A 22,582-nucleotide genomic window follows, 5' to 3' on the forward strand; every position below is an offset into this window, starting at 1 on the left:
ATTTCTACCCATAATCCATTCCTGCATTTTTAAAAATAGCAGAAAATCATTAAAACTGTAAATATAATGTTGCTTTGAAAAGCATCTATTGGGAACTTTGTATCTATGGTATATAATCATAGAATTTTATATTTTCATATAAAGCTAATTTTTTTCTAGTTTCAACTCCTTCATAGTTTTTGTGGTGGATATGTGTACACAAACCTTCTGTGTATTGAAGTAGTAAGTACCATCTACACATACTGAGAGAATTCATGTTATTTCTTTGGGGCAGTGATTGTTAAAGTTGATTCTTTTATATTGTCAGCGTGTGCAATAGGTATAGACCTTGCCAGTCATTGAATATGTTTTTCTCATCGACCCATTTGAAAAATGTGATGCCTTTTTGTAACTTGACATTTCCTTTTTTGTTCTGTTTAAAAAAACCTATATCAAATCATTCTATTATAGTGTTATTTAATATGTAAATTGTATTGCTATACATAAAATAAAATATGGTTTTTGATGTACAGAGTCCTGTATTTTGTCAATCTAGAATAGAAAAGCAACATATAAAAAGGGCTGGTGCGTACGTGTTTCTAGGTTTTGCTCTAAAAAAGAGATGCAAATGGAACCTTTTAATCTCCAGTTCCTAGGTATTTATAAGCAAGTAAAAAATTGAGAAACATATGGTGCAATTGTGTAATCCTGACGAGGCATAGAGAAATGTAAGTTTATTTTAAATGACTTCTTTTAGAATTCGAGGGGAAGCTAGTTGAATGGTAAGATATTGTTTCAGCTATGTTAGAAATGGATTACTATAACCAAGGAAATGCCACTGGAAAATGGGGACGCACATTTGTTAATTTTGTTTCATTTCTACCTTTCTTCAGGATATTAACTGCCGCATTAAATTCTGTTGATCCCCATTTCTCACGGGTGCACCAACAGCAGATTAGTTTTAGTGTGCATTGGGTCTTGGTATCTGTGCTAAAACGTTATATTTAGAGCATCTTTTTATGGATATTTGTAGACAATCTACAGGAACTATCCAGACATTTCATATGAAATTCCTTATATGACCTACACATGTCAGTCTAAATACCATGATTCTATTCTGGTTTGATCCACTCTTATTAGATAATTGGCCTCTAACACCCACCAACTTATTGATGTTTATATTCTATTAGCCATTCAGATGCCGTGCCCCCTTTCCAGGTTTCTATCATGGAAGCAGCCTGGTATTTTTATTTCACCCTTATTTTTCTTACTAGGAGGATGATTACCACCAGTAGCTTACGGTAACTTGTTAATTACTTTATTCCATGTTACATTAACCTTCGGCCAGGATTGATGGGTTTTCCTGTGTACTAAATACACTCATTTTGTGAACCATGTTTAATGACTGTGCCATTGCATTATTGATATTCATGAATGCTATTTCTCCCCTGTATAAGAGTGTACAACTTTCACAAACTCTTCATAGACTGAAGACTATAGTGAGTGGTGATGTACTGGTTGCTAATCTTAAGGAGCATAAACTGGCTCACTGTGTAATGACCAGTTAAGGGCCAGTCTTAATATTTCTGTTTTTACACACAATGCAGAATCAAAAGTAAAGGAAAAAATAAGCAGGTGTTGCAATTACAAATGAGCTTTCTAGGTTAATCTCACAACCCATTCAGAAGCCTTGAAGAGAATAGTCTGTGACAGCCCACATATGAATTGTTGCACATGCACGCCTTGCATCTAGGGTCTTCTCTTCCATACTCTTATGAAAATGTGCCATTTTTATATTGCCAATGAAACTGCATTGGAAAGCGTTTGACTCATTTGATTTCTTGCTTGCATCCATTGCCATTGTCCTTAGTACATCATGCAGAATTCAAAACTGAGATGCCTGTTTTCTCGCAATATTCCCACTTCATTTTTTATATATTTTATATATAGTTTTTCATTGTTGGCATCAGCAGAAATTGTTTTATGCTAACCTAGGTAGTGCAGTAATATTAAATGAATGAAGATTAATTTATAGAGCATGATGGCTGCTTCATCATTGCCGTTGTCTGTATAGAATTATCAGTGAGTGATGTACAATTTGTATAATTTTCCACAAGTGTGTGGTGGCCTAGACCCCCCACATCACATAACAACCACGAAAATAATAGATCACCTGTTTTGTTCTAGCCACTGCTGGCACTGAGTAGATGTACAAGACAATTGTGTTGCGTTATACATCATACATGTATGAATACAATTGTTTTCCTGGAGAAACATTACCTCCTTTCCTCGACAGTTAATTGCAGCACAGATGCAGACTACATAATCACCTGTGTTTGGTGAGTACCATCACACACAATGTATTGGCTAGCGAAATACACATAGTCCAACAAATATCAATTATTGCCACCTAGACGTTGAATGACTACCAAGGTATGGCTACTCACTCAGCAATACGTGTTAATTCACTAAGAAAAACATCTTGGTATGTGTTGCAAAGACCTATTCTAATGCATGTCCTGTCTTCAGTGATGGTGCCTGTCTTTCCTACCTGTATCTGCTGACTTAATATCAACAGTGCTCTAAACAAACTACGCAAACTCTGGGCACTTATTCATTCATCACATGATTCCAGGAAGATTCTGTCCCTGATGTCACACTGGAGAAGTGCTCCTATACATTTAGCCGTAGTCTGGAGCATTGTATTGCCCTTTCGCATGTGATGGCATTATGCCATACATATTTTTCACAATCCTACACTCGGCACACCTGCTAAACATAGAAAGGCAAAGTGCACAATAGATGCTTGGAAGGAGACATCCAGTTGCATAATTCCTGATGAGTTTCTCAGATATGTAATCTGGCAAAGGTGACCTGATTCACAAAGGCAAATTGGCATTGGTAGATATGAAATTAATAAAAGCAACCCCTGACACGTCTTTCGCTATCACTATAGCTCTTCAGAGAGGTTTAGCTTTGTCCAGGCACAAGGGAGGACCCAGTATAAGCCAAAACAATACCTTTTCAGGCATAGAGTGACATAAATTATGCAAAAAAGAAGCAGAGAACTCTGGGAAGTTCCCACATTAACTGAACAAAAACAATTACAGGGACATTATAGTTGGGCTCACATTTCACTTGTACAAACGCCGAGAAATTAAGCCATAATAGTTACCGGAGCTAACTAGAACTTACACCCCCATGATGTCACATATTGCATTACTCATGACATGGTCAGTGACATCACTGATGATGTCACTGATGACATCAAGTGAGTGTAGGTGTTTTCTAAGGTTTTTAATGATAAACATATACTAACCTACTACAAAAGTTTGATTAGTATATTAGTTGTGCTACTAATAAGTGATACTGTCTCTTGCATATTCAATCTAAGTGGCTGTGTGACTATAATTGTGAATGGGTGTCTAAGTGGCTGTATGGGTGTATGAGTGTGTGCATCAGTGGCTGTATGGGTGAGTGAGTGGGTTTCTTACTAGCTCTTTTGGTATGAGAGTGGTTGTATGGGTGTGTGAGTGGGTGTGTGAATGGCTCGGGCATCAAGAGAACAATAGACACAACAAAAAACTTTTTTTTTTTTTGGAATGGCGTAATGAAGGTATCTTCACACAACAGGAATATAGGTATCTTCTCAAGTTGCTGGTCATGTATGTAATTCCTACAGTTCACAAGAATCTGGTAAACCACCCATAAGACCGATTATCTCAGCCATTGGGGGACTCGATGAAAATATATAAAAATACATTGATTATTTTTTACAGCCCTATATGCAAAATAAGCATTCATTTATAAAAAGAAACTGGTGATTTCTTAAAGGTAATTTATGATATGCCATGGGAGGAGGGCTTTATTTTAATGTCTGAGATGTCTCAGCCCTGTACACCAGTATTGGCCCCAGTGATGGCATCAGAGCTGTGAAATTCTACCTTGGCAATAGTCCTCTAGCATTACAATAACATACAATGTTAACCACTATGATCAGGCTATGTCTAGACAATAATTTGTTTGTTTGATAATCAAATGTATCAGTAAAAATGAGGGACCATGTTGAGAGTTTTTTTCTCCCACAGCTACATGTGTTTACACATGGGCTGGTGGGAGGAGCGGTCATCAAAGTGGCTCACAGCAAAGATTGGGAAAAAAAGGTGGTGGTCTGGTTACGGCTATTGATGACCTCTAAATAATATGGAGGGTCTGAACATAGTGCAAATAGTTTCATATCTAATAATAATCACAACAATCTCAATTTACATTTCTTAGATCTGGAAGTGTTTGTATCAGAGGGAAAATTAGAGAGTAAACTATACGAAAACTTAGGCTGGAAGTTCGATTTTACATGCTTCTAGTTTCCATCATAGGCATGTAATAGCTGGCATGCCCTATGGCAAGTTGATTGCGCCAAAAGAAACCGCAGTCTACCATAGCAGATTTAATCCAGTCAGTTGTCACATTAATCCCCAGTGGGTAAGTGTCAGCAGGAAATACAGCGCCCACCGTATTACACATCACAAAAGGTTGCCCACTATGAGGAAGCCCACACAACTCCGTACCCTCATTCAGTGAGGTCACGGAGTTGTGTGGACACTTATTTGCAACAACTGCATCTCCCACTGGGGTCATACTGAAAGGTTTGGACTGCTAAAACCATCATGCAATGCGGGACACACTCGTGCAGGCTGAAGACCTTGCCCAGATGGGAGGGGTCTGTTAATTAATAAAGAGCAGGTGTTCCAAACCTCCCGTTTGCAGTTGTATTGCTTTGTTTGGCTCGTGAACAAGGATTCATTTCCGAAACGCGTAGAGCTTTGAAGACTTTCCTGTGCCAGTTCGTGAATTCAGAACTTGCCGTGACCTCACTGAATGAGGGTACGGAGTTGTGTGGGCTTCCTCATAGTGGGCAACCTTTTGTGATATATTATCTGGGCGAAGCCTAGCAACACATCTCATTGTGAGATCTGATTGGCTGTCAGCACTTCATCCAAGAAGTGTTGGCAGCCATCTTGGGACCAATGTACATGATAGCACCTCATTAAAAAGCATTGCAGTTAATAGAACGTTTTTAGACTTTAGTTACATTATAATTCATTTGTTGATGGTACCATACTCATCTTAGGAATTGTGGTGTGTTCTAAGGTGATTTTACCTTGTGAAAAAACCTTCTGCTGGGATATCATGAATCATGTCTGAGAGGACTATTTTCTCATGCTTTTCTCACAGAGGTTTGGAAGGTGATCTATAAGTTAACTGATAGCATATTTTCTGTAAATTCACATTATCTTTCTCGGTCATGTGACAGTGAAGTCTGACATACTCAGTAAAACATGTACATCCAACAAGGGCAGAGACTGTCAGTTGATTCCTTTGTGTTCTACTGTAGTTTCACAGAGTGTTCTAAAGAACAACTAGAGTGCTAACAGCCTTACTTATGACAAAAGTATAGCACACCAGAAGCGATCTTGATTGGAATAAAGTGGTAAGTCTTAAAACATTTAATTTAAAAAGGAACACAATGAGGGGGTTCATTTTGCCATAGAAAGTATGATTAGTGCTGCAGAAAGAAAAATGATGGTATATTTTGAGTGACTTCTCAAATCTTCTTCTATTTCATTAAACAAAATTCTGAAATGCAGACTGAAACATGCACTTTCAATACTACAGTGATCTAATGAGCAACTAGAGTGCTAACATTCAGAATTTATGGCAAATGTGTGACACATCTGAATGCCTTCTTGATGGAACCAAGGAGGAGACTGTAGTAATGAGGAAATTAGGAAACTTCTTAACAAATAAGTCTCCCAAGATGGTGACCAGAGACAAAAGAGCCCAAATATAGCACAAATATCACCCAAATGTACCCCATGTATAGCCCAATGACAGAATGTCCCAGAGTGTTCTAAAGAACAACTAGAGCGCTAACAGTCTTACATATGAAACAATATGTAACACCTGAAGTCATCTTGATTGGAATAAAGTGGTAACACTTAAAACATTTAATTTGCAAAGGAACAAAACGAGGGGCTTCATTTTGCTATAGAAATTATGATTAGTGCTGCAGAAAGAAAAATTAGGGCACATTTTGACTTCTCAATCCTCTTCTATTTCATTAAAAAATTCTAACATACAGACTGAAACATGCACATCGAATACCAGCAGCAGACTTCCCTGGTGAGCAGTAGCTTTACTACAGTGATCTAATGAGCAACTAGAGTACTAACATTCAGAATTTATGGCAAATGTGTGACACATCTGAATGCCTTCTTGGTGGAGTCAAAGTAAAAAAACTGAAAGTATTTCCTACTGTGGAGACTGTAGTAAATGAGGAAATTAGGAAACTTCATAACAAATAAGTCTCCCAGACGTGGATCCTGTGCTCTCCATGCCACTGGAGTCAAGCGTCGCGTACCGTAATGCGCCTGTGTCTCGAATGCGCAGGAGTTGCGGACTGGTTGCACACCAATCGTGCGCATCACGTAATATTAAATGTATATGATGTAACTGAAAAACACGCAGCCGTCGTACACCGTACGCAGATCGTTCACAACTTTTCTAAAATGGTGGCTATAATCCGCGCACCCACCGTGATGTGTACGCTTTGGGTGCTCGACTCAGAAAAAAAATTGGAAAACAAAAATGTAAAAAGAAAATAATATAAATATATTAACATAAAAATATTAAACAATATTTCAGTTAGATTTTTTTAAAACATTTTTTTTCAATTTTCAGAATTTTTTTATTTAATGAATAAAATATTTATTAAATAAACAGTTAAAACACTTTAGAAAATCAGTACAAAAAATAGGTATAACTACCTTTACACTTAAAAATGAGCATTTAAAAAACCTTTGAAATTCACTGAAAAAACTATAGGTTTCAGGGGTGTTATAGTTAGCTGGACATTTCACTCGTACAAAACCATAGAAAATTCTCTGTTATAGTTAGTTCTGCTAACTTTAACTCGCGCGGCCTCAATGCACTACTGATGTCACATATTATATCATTCATGACATGGTCAATGATATCACTGATGACATCTCAAATGACATCACTGATGACATCATCCTTGTGAAAGAATGGCAGACCTCTTCTTACCCTAATAGAACCTTTGATAGACACATTCAAAAATAGAAACACAAATTTTCAAAAAAATGGAAATACCAATACCAGACTTCCCTGTTGAGCAGTAGCTTTACTACAGTGATCTAATGAGCAACTAGAGTACTAACATTCAGAATTTATGGCAAATGTGTGACACATCTGAATGCCTTCTTGGTGGAGTCAAAGTAAAAAAACTGAAAGTATTTCCTACTGTGGAGATTGTAGTAAATGAGGAAATTAGGAAACTTCATAACAAATAAGTCTCCCAGACGTGGGACCTGTGCTCTCCATGCCACTGGAGTCAAGCGTCGCATACCGTAATGCGCCTGTGTTGCGAATGCGTGGGAGCAGGAGTTGCGGACTGGTTGTACACCAATCGTGCACATCACGTAATATTAAATGTATATGATGTAACTGAAAAACACGCAGCCGTCGTACACCGTACGCAGATCCTACACGACTTTTCTAAAATGGCGGCTATAATAAGCGCACCCACCGTGATGTGTACGCTTTGGGTGCTCGACTCAGAAAAAAAATTGGAAAACAAAAATGTAAAAAGAAAATAATATAAAAAAATTAAACAATATTTCAGTTAGATTTTTTTAAAACTTTATTTTATTTAATGAATAAAATATTTATAAATAAACAGAACACTTTAGAAAATCAGTACAAAAAATAGGTATAACTACTTTTACAGTTAAAAATGAGCATTTAAAAAACCTTTGAAATTCACTGAAAAAACTATAGGTTTCAGGGGTGTTATAGTTAGCTGGACATTTCACTCGAACAAAACCATAGAAAATTCTCTTATAGTTAGTTCTGCTAACTTTAACTCGCGCGGCCTCAATTTACTACTGATGTCACATATTATATCATTCATGACATGGTCAGTGATATCACTGATGACATCTCAAATGACATCACTGATGACATCATCCTTGTGAAAGAATGGCAGACCTCTCACCCTAATATAACCTTTGATAGACACATTCAAAAATAGAAACAACATTTTTCAAAAAATGGAGATACCAATACCAGTTACAACAACCTATTCAGTAATTCCAACATCTACACACACATCCACTCATTTACCAACAGTTCTATATATAGTCACTCATACATGTACTCACTCATCATATGTACTCATACACCTATACATCCTGTTACACACCGATACTCATCCATAGAGTTACTTACACACATACTCACACATGCAAATAAACTATCAAACATCCATTTACTTGCATATACAGCTATACACACACCACTACACTTACTTCTACAGAAACGTACACATACTTACTCTCTTAAACAATCACTTATAGAAACACATACTTATTTATACAGGAACTCTTCCAATCTCTCACTCTCATATATACTCACTTATAAACATTAATACTTACATATACTAGTTTAAAACCTATGTACTTACTCATAAAGATACTATTGAGACAGTCATTCACTCACTAACACACCCATACACACACTCATCCACCCATACAGTCCTGCGCACATGCTGTCTTCAAAACACATATAAACAGTGAGTCACTCATTCATGCATCTATGCGCTAAGTAATATTCCCCACCGAACCATACATTCATACGGATAGTTTAAAAAACAACTAATAAAGCACATGCACTCATGTAGCTACTCTCCAACCCATGCAGCCACCTATACACAAAGTGAGACACTGATACAGATATCTAAATATTTAAAAATTACTCGGTAATACTTGTATTCACTAAGATACACTTAATAAGTCAGTTATACAATCAATTTTACAAAAAAAAAAACATCCATTTAGACACTTATATACCCATTTACTCTTCCATCGACCTTTAGATATATATATAAAAAATATTTATTTTTCAGAAAGACACACATTCACTGGATGATGTCATCTGTGATGTCATTTGAGATGTCATCAGTGATGTCATGAGTGATGTCACTGACCATGTCATGAGTTATGTAATATGTGACATCAACAGTGCATTGCGGGCACGCGAGTTATAGTTAGCTGAACTAACTATTACGGGGGAATTTCAATGGTTTTGTATAAGTGAAATCTCCAGCTAACTATAACATGTGTGAAACCTATGGTTTTTCAGTGAATATATATATATATATATATCAAAGAAATGGAGAGTCCACAGCTCCGTGTTCACTTCAAACTGACACTTTATTTAGTCAGCATCACGTGGCAGTTGTATCAGCCTCTTAAAACCTAACATGTTTCAGCGCCCCAGCGCCTTGATCACAGGTGAGAAAAATTACATCCAAGTGGTCATGTGGTCCGAGATGAAAACCACACTTCCCACAATGCACCATATGTAAATTCAAACACAGTCTCTGGCAAAATATGAATGTTCGCTCAATTAGCATCGCATAAAGTCAGAGTCTGGCGTATTCCAATGTCATTGTGAGAACTCCATAAAAAGCATAGTGCTATTTGCTGCCACATGAAGCGAAATTTGTGTTTGGAGGGAGATCACGAAGTCTGCACGAAGGAAGCAAAGCCTCCTTCACTCCCTTTCTCTTCTGCTAAACACAATGGCAGGGCAATCCTTAATAACTTGTTGTTGCAGAAGAGCGCGCCATGCCCCTCAATTAAATTCCACAAAGTTTCCGCTTTACCGGGGCCTCCGACGCTGCAGGGCGGGCTCTCAAGAAACAGGAGCGGAGATCCTGATAATTAAGACACCAAAGAAATGGAGAGTCCACAGCTCCGTGTTCACTTCAAACTGACACTTTATTTAGTCAGCATCACGTGGCAGTTGTATCAGCCTCTTAAAACCTAACATGTTTCAGCGCCCCAGCGCCTTGATCACAGGTGAGAAAAATTACATCCAAGTGGTCATGTGGTCCGAGATGAAAACCACACTTCCCACAATGCACCATATGTAAATTCAAACAGTCTCTGGCAAAATATGAATGTTCGCTCAATTAGCATCGCATAAAGTCAGAGTCTGGCGTATTCCAATGTCATTGTGAGAACTCCATAAAAAGCATAGTGCTATTTGCTGCCACATGAAGCGAAATTTGTGGCGCTGAAACATGTTAGGTTTTAAGAGGCTGATACAACTGCCACGTGATGCTGACTAAATAAAGTGTCAGTTTGAAGTGAACACGGAGCTGTGGACTCTCCATTTCTTTGGTGTCTTAATTATCAGGATCTCCGCTCCTGTTTCTTGAGAGCCCGCCCTGCAGCGTCGGAGGCCCCGGTAAAGCGGAAACTTTGTGGAATTTAATTGAGGGGCATGACGCGCTCTACTGCAACAACAAGTTATTAAGGATTGCCCTGCCATTGTGTTTAGCAGAAGAGAAAGGGAGTGAAGGAGGCTTTGCTTCCTTCGTGCAGACTTCGTGATCTCCCTCCAAACACAAATTTCGCTTCATGTGGCAGCAAATAGCACTATGCTTTTTATGGAGTTCTCACAATGACATTGGAATACGCCAGACTCTGACTTTATGCGATGCTAATTGAGCGAACATTCATATTTTGCCAGAGACTGTGTTTGAATTTACATATGGTGCATTGTGGGAAGTGTGGTTTTCATCTCGGACCACATGACCACTTGGATGTAATTTTTCTCACCTGTGATCAAGGCGCTGGGGCGCTGAAACATGTTAGGTTTTAAGAGGCTGATACAACTGCCACGTGATGCTGACTAAATAAAGTGTCAGTTTGAAGTGAACACGGAGCTGTGGACTCTCCATTTCTTTGGTGTCTTATTTATCAGGATCTCCGCTTCTGTTTCTTGAGCCCGCCCTGCAGCGTCGGAGGCCCCGGTAAAGCGGAAACTTTGTGGAATATATATATATATATATATATATATATATATAACAATAGCGGAGGTGAATTCACGCACCGGGGCACACTCAAGTGCTCTAAATATCGCAGTGGGTCTGGATTCTACCACTGTGATCTTGGCCAATTTACTTTACATTGCGGGACCCACTGAGGGTGTAACTAGGGACGATCAAAACTACATGTCCCAGAAATCAATGCGCCACTAAAGCCAACACACCTGAAGCTGTTGCTACAAAAGGCAGCTAAGGAATGGGATGTCTTACGCCTCACAACACTGCTTTGCCAGATTGCCCATGAGGAACATCTCAGAAACGCATCGGGCAGACAAGAAAAATGACAGATGATGATCACCATCGCAATGAAATAAAAAGAGGAATTTTACCTCACTGCTGTTGAGTGCTTTCCTATTGCAGAGCCTTGGATAAATATATATATATATATATATATATATCAACCACAAAATGTCTTCATAGAAAGGCTCGCACTAGGGAATAGTTGAACCAAAGTTTATTCCAGCAAAGTAACACGTTTCAACAGCAAGAGCTGTCTTGATCAAGACAGCTCTTGCTGTTGAAACGCGTTACTTTGCTGGAATAAACTTTGGTTCAACTATTCCCTAGTGCGAGCCTTTCTGTGAAGAAATTTTGTGGTTGATTGAATTCCCGAGTGACCCGCTCGGTTTCAGCTCGCCATCTGTCTATGGGACACGGACTTCAGGAAACGGGTCTTTCCTTGTGTGTGTATATATATATATATATATATATATATATATATATATATATATATATATATGTAGTTATAGTTAGGACCTAGTTTCCATAGGAAATCCACAACATTCTATTTGGAATAATTTTGGCGCAGATTGACGAATCTTGGTGAAATTCTCCAAGAAGATGGCCTGCTCAGTTCCGCTCCTTCCCTGAAAGTTTGTGGGTGATTAGTAAAGCGGGGGCTGAGAAAAAAGGGGGGTCCCAAAACAAGTTTTCCCCAGGCAATTTTCCATAGGGACCTCTAGACACGGCTACAGCCCGAACTGCTGAACTAAATTACACCAAATTTGGCAAAAAGGTAGTTTGGTCCGTAGATTGCGCTTTTTGTTAAATGGTGTAAATCCGTTCAGTAGTCCCTAAGAAAATCAAAAGTAAAATCATAGATATATATCCGAAGTTGTACCGTACGCGTACTGTCCGAGGCCTTTTCGCGTACCATTTCGAGCACGAGCTGCATGCTAATTGGTTGTAAACTGTCTGTCAACACTCCAAACCAGGAAGTGTTGGCAGCCATTTTGTGCCTAGGTAGAACCGAGGCACAAGTAAATTGAAAAACAAGTGCGCAAAAGGCACAAATAGGGCAGGGTAGAAGCACCCTGACCCCCTAGGCATGCTCAGGGGGTTCCACAAGGACCCCCAAGTCCCCTCCCCAATTGTATTTATTTTTTAAATCGCAGGATACTCGTAGGGTGCGCGTCCTGAGTGAAAAAAAAAAATAGAAGCTCGCTTTATTGTTAATTAGCCCCCGGTGGGGCTAAAAACCGGGGCAATGTCTTATTTATAATGGGGAGCCTAGAGGGGCCCCTCAGCCCCTGGGACCGCCACGACCCGGGGCTTAAACAATACGTATGCGGGGGACTCAAGGCCCCTCCGCAGCCCCAGAGACTGCCACTCCTTGGGGCTTATTTTTTTATTTTTTTAAACCTGTGGGGGGGGGCTTAAGCCCCCCAACATTCCCCGGGGACCGCCACCTTCCCGGGGCTCTAATATTGAAAATAGGGGGGTCCGTGAAGGAAACCCCAGCCCCGGGACCACCATCCCCCGGGGCATGTTGTGAAGGGGGCCGCGCGGCCCCCCTCCTGGAGCCTTGTGGTGGCCCTTGGGACTGCCATCTCCCAGGGCCAGCTCCTGCAGTGTCCTGGGGTGCCTACCCCCTGGACACTGTAGTTTGCTATGGTAGGGTGGGAACCTCACTGCTCCCGCCCTACCATAGGAAACTGCTTTCCTATTTGGAAAATAGGAAAGTAGATTGCTTTTCCTCAGGGGAAGCAGCATGTAAGCTTCTCCCCCTGACGAAAAGCAATGCCAGCTTCCGCAGGACACAGGGAGCCGTCTGGGACCGTGGGGGCATTGAGGCTCCCCCCACGGTCCCCAATGTTTTATTTGAGCCCCGGGGATGGTGTCCCAGGGGATAATAAAAATTAGTGAAAGAAGCTATTTTTTTTATGGTAAAATTATAGTACGATGTATGGTGCAAGGAATGTGTTTATCCTTCTAAAGTGTGTAGAATCACATTCTGAGTTTGTCTGCATTTGGATAACTATTGTGATAAAAGCATTTGGTAAGTTAATGTGTTCAGTGAGTCAGCTTTGTGTAATAAAGTGCAGTACTGAAAAAAGGAGAATGTGTGCAGTCGCTTTTTCAGTTGTAGAGTAGTTAATAGTGTTGCTTGTGTTTTAAATCTACAATTTTCCAGTCAGTATACATACACTACTGTAAACTCTCTGGGACATATTTACAAGCCTCTTGTGCATCTTTGTGCTGCCATTGCGTCACTTTTTTGATCGCACAAATAATGCAGCAAATTGTTTATGTAGTTGCAAAATGAGTCCGGGTTGTGCACTGAAATGTAATAGTTATATACATGGAATGTGTGCAGTCACTTTATCGTTTCTAGATTAGTAAATGTGTTGTTTTGTAAAATTCAAGGTGTAATATTTTTTGTCTAGAATTACACTGTGCGTTTGTGTGCATTTAGGTATTCTGAGTGAAGCATTTTTGTATGTTTTGTGTTCGCGGAGATATAAGTGCTTACATATCTATCCTTTTACGAAGTTTTGATAGAAATAGAAACTTTTTATTGTTTTTGTATTTGCAAAATGACTCATGGTTATACAGAAAAATGCAGTAATTATATTTCTGTAATGTGTGTAGTCATATTAGCCCTTGAAGAGTAATTAATAGTGTGTTTTGTCTAGAATCACACTGTGTGTCTGTGTGCATTTAGGAATTGTTCTGAGAGAAGCATTTTGTATGTTTTGTGTTTACAGATACATAAGTGGTTATAAAGTTATCCTTTTTTCTAGTTTTGATAGAATTATAAACCGGTTATTGTTTTTGTATTTGCAAAATGACTCATGGTTGTACAGTAAAATGCAGTAATTATATTTCTGTAATGTGTGCAGTGATATTATCCCTTCAAGAGTAATTAATAGTGTTTCTTGTCTAGAATCAGACTTCTGTTTTAAATGTACAATTCCCCAGTCAGTATACATACACTGCTGCATACACTCTGCGGCAGATTTACAAGCCCCTTGCACCTTTTTGTTGTTCTATTGTGTCACTTTTTTGATGTAATGTTGGCAGAAATAATGCAGCAAATTGCTTATGTATTTGCAAAATGAGTCCGGGTTGTCCACGGAAATGTAGTAGTTATATACATGGAATGTGTGCAGTCACTTAACCGTTTGTAGACTAGTAAATGTGTTTTGGTAGAATGTAAGTTCTTATATTTTTTGTCTAGAATCACACTGTGCGTCTGTGTGAATTTAGGAATTATATTCGCCCATTTTTCCCATTCTCCCCTCAATCTCCTCATACTCTCCCCTCTCTCCTCATACTTCTCCCTCTCCTCATACTCCCCCCCCTCTCCTCATACTCCCTCCTACCCCCTCTCCACATATTCCCTCTCCTCATACTCCCCCCTATACCTCCTCATACTATCTCCTGATACTCCTTCCTGTCTCCTCATACTACCCCTCTCTCTCTTACACCCCCTCTCCCTTATACTCCCCTTTTCACTACATTCTCCTCCCTCTCTCCTCATACTCTCCCCTGTCTCCTCATACATACTCCTCTCTCCTTATACTCCCCGTTTCTCCTTATACTACCTCCTTCTCTCTCCTTATACTCCCCCCTTTCTCCTCATTCTCCCCCTCTTTCCACATACTCCCCCTCTCTGCTCATACTCCTCTCTCCCTCATACTCCCCAGCTCTCCTCAATGCCCCTTCTCTCCTCACATGCCCCTTCTCTCCTCACACGCCCTTCTCTCACCTTATACTCCCCCCTCTTTACTCCTTTGTCCTCACACTCCCCTCTTTGTCCTCATACTTCCCCCTCTTTGTCCTCACACTCCCCCTCTTTGTCCTCACACTCCCCTCTTTGTCCTCACACTCCCCCTCTTTCTCACACTCCCTCTTTCTTCTCACACTCCCACTCTTTCTTCTCACACTCCCACCCTTTCTCCTCACACTCCCCCTTTCTCCTCACACTCCCCCTCTTTCTCCTCATGCTCCCCCTTTCTCCTCACACTCCCCCTCTTTCTCATCACACTCCCCCTCTTTCTCCTCACACTCCCCCTCTTTCTCCTCACACTCACCCTTCTCTCCTCATACTTCCCTCTCTCTCCTCATACTCTCCCCTCTCTGCTGATATTCCCCCCTCTCTCCTCATTCTCCCCCTCTCTCCTCATTCTCCCCCTCTCTTCTCATACTCCCTCCTCTCCTCATACTCTCCCTTCTCTCCTCCTACTCCTTCCTCTCTCCTCATACTCCCCCTCTCCTCATACCCCCCTCTCCTCATACCCCCCTCTCCTCATACTCCCCCCTCTCTTCATACTTCTCCCTCTTTCGTCATACTCCCATCGCTCCTTATACTCCTCCCTCTCTTCTCATTCTACCCCCTCTCTCCTCCTATACCTCTTCTCTCCTTATACTCCCCCCTCTCTTCTCATTCTCCCCCTCTCATCATACTCCCCCTCTCTCCTTATACACACCCCTCTCCTTATACTCCCCCTCTCTCCTCATACTTATCCCTCTCTCCACATACTCCCTCTTCTCTCCTCATACTCCCACGTCTTTCCTCATACTGCCCCCTCTGTCCTCATACTCTCCCTTTTCCTCATACTCCCCCTTTTCCTCATATTCACCCCTCTCCTCATACTCCCCTCTCTCCTCATACCCCCCACTCCTCATACTCCCCCATCTCCTCATACTTTTCCCTGTCTACTCATACTCCCTCCCTCTATCCACATTCTCCCCTCTTCTTACTCCCCCCTCCCCTCATACACACCCCTCTCTCCTTATACTCCCCCTTCTCTCCTCATAGTCCCACCTCTCTCCTCGTAGTCCCACGTCTCTCCTCATACTTCCCCCCTTTCCTCATACTGCACCCTCTCCTCATACTTCCCCTCTCCCCTTATACTCCCCCCTCTCCTCATACTCCCCCTTGTTATACTCCCTCCTCTCCTCATACTCCCCCTCTCTCCTCATACCCCCTACTCTCCTTATAATCCCCCTTTTTCCTCATACTCCCCCCTCTCTTCATACTTCCCGTCTCCCCTCATTCTCCCCATCTCCTCAAACTCCCCGTCTCCTATTATTCCCTCCTCTCTTCATACTCCCCCTCTCTCATCATACCCCCTCACTCCTCATACTCCCCATCTTCTCATACTCCTTCCTGTCTCCTTATACTACCCCCTCTCTCCTCATACACCCCCTCTCTCCTTATACTCCCCTTTTCTCCACATTGTACCCCCTCTCTCCTCATACTCCCCCCTCTCTCCTCATACACACCCCTCTCTCCTTATACTCCCCCTGTCTTCACACTCGCTCCTCTTTCCATATACTCCCCCTCTCTCTTTATACTCCCCCTCTCTCTTTATACTCCCCCTCTCTCTCCTCATACTCCCCCTCTCTTCTCACATACCCCTCTCTCTCCTATACTCCACCCTCTCCTCATATTCCCCCTCTCTCGTCATTTTGCCCCCTCTGTCCTCATACTCCCCCCTCTCTCCTCATACACACCCCTCTCCTCATACACACCCCTCTCTCCTTATACTATCCCTCTGTCTTCACACTCGCTCCTCTTTCCATATACTCCCCCTCTCTCTTTATACTCCCCCTCTCTCTCCTCATACTCCCCCTCTCTTCTCACATACCACTCTCCTATACTCCACCCTCTCCTCATATTCCCCCTCTCTCGTCATTTTGCCCCCTCTCTCGTCATTTTGCCCCCTCTGTCCTCATACTCTCCCCTCTCTCCTCATACACACCCCTCTCTCCTCATACACACCCCTCTCTCCTCATACACACCCCTCTCTCCTTATACTCCCCCTCTGTCTTCACACTTGCTCCTCTTTTCATATACTCCCCCTCTCTCTTTATACTCCCCCTCTCTCTCCTCATACTCCCCCTCTCTTCTCACATACCCCTCTCTCGCCTATACTCCACCCTCTCTCCTCATATTCCCCCTCTCTCGTCATTTTGTCCCCTCTGTCCTCATACTCCCCCTCTCCTCATACCCCCCTCTCTCCTCTTACTTCTCCCTCTCTCTTTATACCTCCCCTTCGCCTCATACTACCCCCTCTGTCCTCTTACTCCTCCCTCTCTCCTCATACCCCCATCTCCTCATAGTTCCCCCCCTCTCCTCATACTCCCTCCTCTCTACTCATTTCCCCCTCTCTCTCCTCATACTCCCAAACTATCTCCTTATACGCCCCCTCTCATACCCCCTCTCTCCTCATACTTCCCCTCTCTCTTCTCATAATCCCCCTCTCTCATACTCCCCCTCTCCTCATACTCCCCCGTCTCCTCATACTCTTCCCTCTTCTCATACTCTTCCCTCTTCTCATACTATCCCCTTTCTTATCATACACCCCCTCTCTCCTTATACTCCCCTCTCTCCACATTGTCCCCATCTCTTCTCATACTCCCCCCTCTTTCTTCATACATACCCCTCTCTCCTTATACTCCACCTCTCTCCTCATACACATCTCTTTCTCGTTATATTCTCCTCTCTCTCCTCATACTCCCCCCCTCTCTCCTCATATTCCCCTCTCTCTCTCTTCAGTCAGGGTCTCTCCTTACAGAACTATATTCATTTAGTCAGTGCTCAAGTACTGATCCAGTGAAGTAGGCACTGCTTCAAACCCCTATACAGTATATATGTATTCTTCTATCCACCTGCACACTTGTGTCTCACATCTTCAATTCTTCACTCTGTATCCTTATACTTCCAGCAAACACTCTGTGACTTTTCTTGCAGTTCTGTAGTGACCCATTTAGCAGTCTGCGATAATCCTTTTACTGCACTAATAATCAAGCACTTATAAATTCATTCATGCTTTCTCTTTACAGAATTGTAATCATTTAGTTAGTACCCAAGTACTGATGCAGTGCAGTAGGCCTTGGAACATGAACTGCTTCAAAACCCTATGCAGTATGTATGCATTCTTCTATCCACCTGCACACTTGTATTTCATATCTTCAATTCTCTATTCTGTATCTATATACCTCCACCAAACACTCTGTGACTGTTCTTGCACTACTGTAGTGACTCATTTAGCAGTCTGTGATTATCCTTTCACTGCAGTAACACTCAAGCACTTATACATTTAGTCAGGCTCTCTCCTTACAGAACTGTAATCATTTAGTCAGTGCTCAAGTACTGATGCAGTGAAGTAGGCCTTAGCACATGTACTGCTTCAAACCCCTATCCAGTATATATGCATTGTTCTATCCACCTGCTCACTTGTGTTTCACATTTTCAAATCTCCATTCTGTATCCTTATACTTCCATCAAACACATTGTGACTGTTCTTGCACTACTATAGTGACCCATTTAGCAGTCTGTTATAATCCTTTCACTGCACTAACACTCAAGCACTTATAAATGCAGTCACGCACTCTCTTTACAGAACTGTAATTATTTAGCCAGTACCCCAGTACTGATGCAGCGAAGTAGGCCTTAGGACATGAACTTCTTCAAACCCTTATCCAATATATATGCATTCTTTTATCCACCTGCATACTTGTGTTTCACATCTTCAATTCTCCATTCTGTGTCCTTATTCTTCCATCAAACACTCTGTGACTGTTCTTGCACTACTGTAGTGACACATTTAGAAGTCTGTGATAATCCTTTAACTGCACTAACACTCAAGCACTTATAAATTCAGTCTGGCACTCGCCTTACTGAACTGTAATTATTCAGTCAGTACCCAAGTACTCATGCAGCAAAGTAGGTCTTAGGGCATTCGTAAGTCCTTTAGCTTTAGCACAGTGAATGGATTAGTACATTATGTTGAATGGGTCACTACAACAATGGAATAGCAGTGATAGAGTGGTTGGTGAAAGTGTAAGGATTGAAACTGGGAAGTTAAAGGTGTGAAAAACAAATGTGGTGGTAGATACAAGACTGCATGCATACTGAGTAGGGGTTTGAAGCAGTCTATACCCTAAGGCCTACTTTGCTGCATGAGTATTTGGGTACTGACTGAATGATTACAGTTTTACAAGGAGAGTGCCTAACTGAATTTATAAATGTACACACTTGTCATTCACAACTTCAATTCCCCTGTTAGTATCCATGATGTTGCAGAAAATAGTTTGTGTCTCCCCTCATACTGCTCTTGTGATGTATTCAGTACCATGTAGTGATGCATTCAGTGCTCCAAAATTCAACGTCTGATAAATTCATTCAGATACTCTTCTTGCAGATGTAGTTTTTCAAACTCTTTTGCAGTATTTATACATTTTTGTTATTAATTACATTCTTGTTTTTTATACTTAGTGAATATATTCGTTTAGTAATAGAATGTTATATTTGTATACATTTATTTTTATATTATATATTTTTTTAAACAGATTCTTTTTTTTCAACACTAAAAGAAATTCATCATGCCATCAAAAAGTCAAAAGAGAAAACAATATAAAAAAGATTAGTTTTTGAAAAAAGTCATTCACAAGATTTACCTGAACAACAAAGTGTGAACAAAAAGAAAAAAACTCCTGGTAAGACAACAAAGGATTTTTTGAAGAAGTTATCAAACAGTAGGAATAGTGTGGACAATGTGAAAAGTAAAAACACAGTATCTGCAAAAAAAAGAAAAACGAGAAAAAACTAAAATTATGGGAAATCATGTTGTAAACAAACACTGTATAGTAACAGGAGGAAGAATCAATTTCAGGAAATTAGAAAAAGAATGTTTTTAATAGAGTTGTTTTAAATGTGATAAAGGAAATGAAGAAATGTAAATGAAAATCAGCATTTTATAAGAAAAAAAATATATTGAAAATATTGTTGAGAAGGCTTTTCAATTAAAAAACAAATTATTTATTTTAATAATCAATAGAATTTGATCACTAGATAAACCAATTAATTTGATGAAGGCGAAAAGTAAGTGAAGAAGACTCATTAATAGAACTAATTTTTCTGATTTTTTTGGGTCAATGGGAACATAGTTCAAGTTCTGAGCCTTTTTGTAATGAAGAGAGTTATTTTCAGAGTAATGATTTGTTGCATGCAGTTGACACCAGTGGTCGAGCTTATAAGGTTAGAAATGGTAGTCCTATTGAGAAAGAGAAAATTGTTCCCAGAAATGTAGAAGAGGTGTTAGCTGATGAAGTTTTAGGGAGACGTCCTAAAGCTCCAGTGTACACTTGGAATTGCAGTAGTATTTGTAGTGTACAGCAGGAATCTATTTTGTACGCAATTTCTTACGTAAGTATACTAAGAAAAGTGTTAAACAAAAGATTAAGATGTTGCAAGGACTAGACCCTTGCAGAGTGAGAGAAAATACTGGTTTACAAGGTCATTCTCTGGCTTGTCTTTCTAAAAGAGTATGTCGAAGTGTTTTTCACCATTTCAGGATGTTAGCAGTACATCATACTCAAATGAGGAAATTAGTCAGAACATTTTATTATGCAAAAAGTCCAGCACTAATGTTAAAGTTGAACAGTGCTCTTTTGCGTGGATCTGTATCAGATGTAATGAACGTTTGTGAAGAAATTGAGGTTAGTTACTTTAGTCCACAGGAAGGCGTACAGAAACTGATACATTAATACAAGGAAATGTGGAAGAGAATGTACAACATTGTAGTACAGAAAAGTTTGAGCAAAAAATTACGAAGTTTAAGGTGATTTCAGGTGAAAGGCCAAATTTTTCTTGTATTTGTTGTCGACGAACTCATTATAAAAATCAGACCAGGTCTGTTGATCTGTATTTAAAAAGTGAAAAAGAAAATAATAATGAGTGGACAGAATTTGCAACTTATTTGTTGGTAGAGAATTGTTTTGATTTGGGTTCTGATCTACGTATTTGTAAATATTTTTATAACAAATTAGACGAGAACAAAATGCCTGCTAGAGCTGTGCATAATAATCTTGAGTTGGTAAATTTTCCTTCTGAACTGATGGATTTAAATACCTATGAGTCTATTCTTATTCAATGTCTGCATCCATTTCAGGCTATTGTTCGTATGGAGCCTAAGACAAGGAAATTGCCTCCTTCAGATTTACAGAGAGGATTAAAGGGAAGAGTTGTATATTTGCCTCTAGATTTAAAGAAAAATATTGAAACAATTGGTGTAGAAAATGTAGAAGATGAACCTCTAGTTATTCTGGTTAATGGTGTTCCTACTAAGAGTAAGAAAATATGGCAAGAATTAGTAGATGTTAGGAAAGTGAAAAAGGCAACGTTGTATCTGGTAAAAAATAATCAGTACTATAAAAATGTGTATGTGGGAGAAGAAGAAATAACTGTAGAAGAAAATAGTGACTCGTCAACTGGACAAATTGAAAAAGTGGATGTGTCCAGAACTGAAGAAATCTACGAACATTACAGTGTTCATCCACTTCATTCCAAAGAAGTGATGGGGAATACTATTGAGTTATTCCAAATGAAAGAAGCAAAGGGAAGTCCCATTAGTGTATGAGAAGAAAGCTTGAAAGCTCCTTTTTTCCCTCAGTTGTTTCCAACCGGAAAAGGAGGATGATATGATGAACGACCTGTGCAGATTCCTGTATCTGAATACCGGATAACAACATTGTATGCAGAAGATCCAAGATTTCGACAGTGTATTCTATATTTGTTTCATCTTTTGTTTGAGACTTGTTTGGACTTTCTTATGCAGTCAACCATATATTGAAAACAGGTGTACATCTGCAAAATGTTACGGCAAAGGAATTTATGGATAAATTACAGCAGAAAGATAATATTTTGGAAACTCAGCTGATTACTCTGATGGCATGTCAGCGTGGTACTAATGAGTACTGGTACCGTTGTCATGGAGAACTTAAATGTATGCTAAGGAACTTAGGAACTCCTACATGGTTCCTTACTCTAAGCTGTGCTGAATATGCTTGGGGTGATTTACTTCAATTTCTCCGAGAGGCAAATCCAAATATAGTAAATATTGAATACAAGACACCTGGAGAATTGTGCTCTTTGGATCCAGGTAATGTATGCAGATATTTCAATCATAGATTTGAAGCTATGATGTCTTTTATCACCAATAAAAAACATCCTCCTCTTGGAGAAGTTGTGAATTTCTTTTGGAGAAAGGAGTATCAAGCAAGAGGTGCTCCTCATATACATATGCTAATATGGATCACAGATGCCCCCAAATTCGGCACAGATTCGGATGATAGTGGGTTGTCTTTTATTGAAGAATATGCTGCATGGGATATACCCAAAAGCACAGAAGAAAAGGATTTAAGAGAACAAGTCTTACGATTCCAAAGCCATTGTTGTGGGAAATACTGTCGTCGAAAGTACAAATCTAAGTACAAATTCTACACAAAATATCGTTTTGGATTTCCTGGTCAGTTTTATGTCATCTTTGCGACATACTATCACAAGAAAGTCTCCAAAAAATACCTACAACTTAAGAAGAAATGAAGAGTCAA

The sequence above is a fragment of the Lissotriton helveticus genome, chromosome 9, assembly GCF_964261635.1.
Source record: "Lissotriton helveticus chromosome 9, aLisHel1.1, whole genome shotgun sequence".
Taxonomy (NCBI): domain Eukaryota; kingdom Metazoa; phylum Chordata; class Amphibia; order Caudata; family Salamandridae; genus Lissotriton; species Lissotriton helveticus.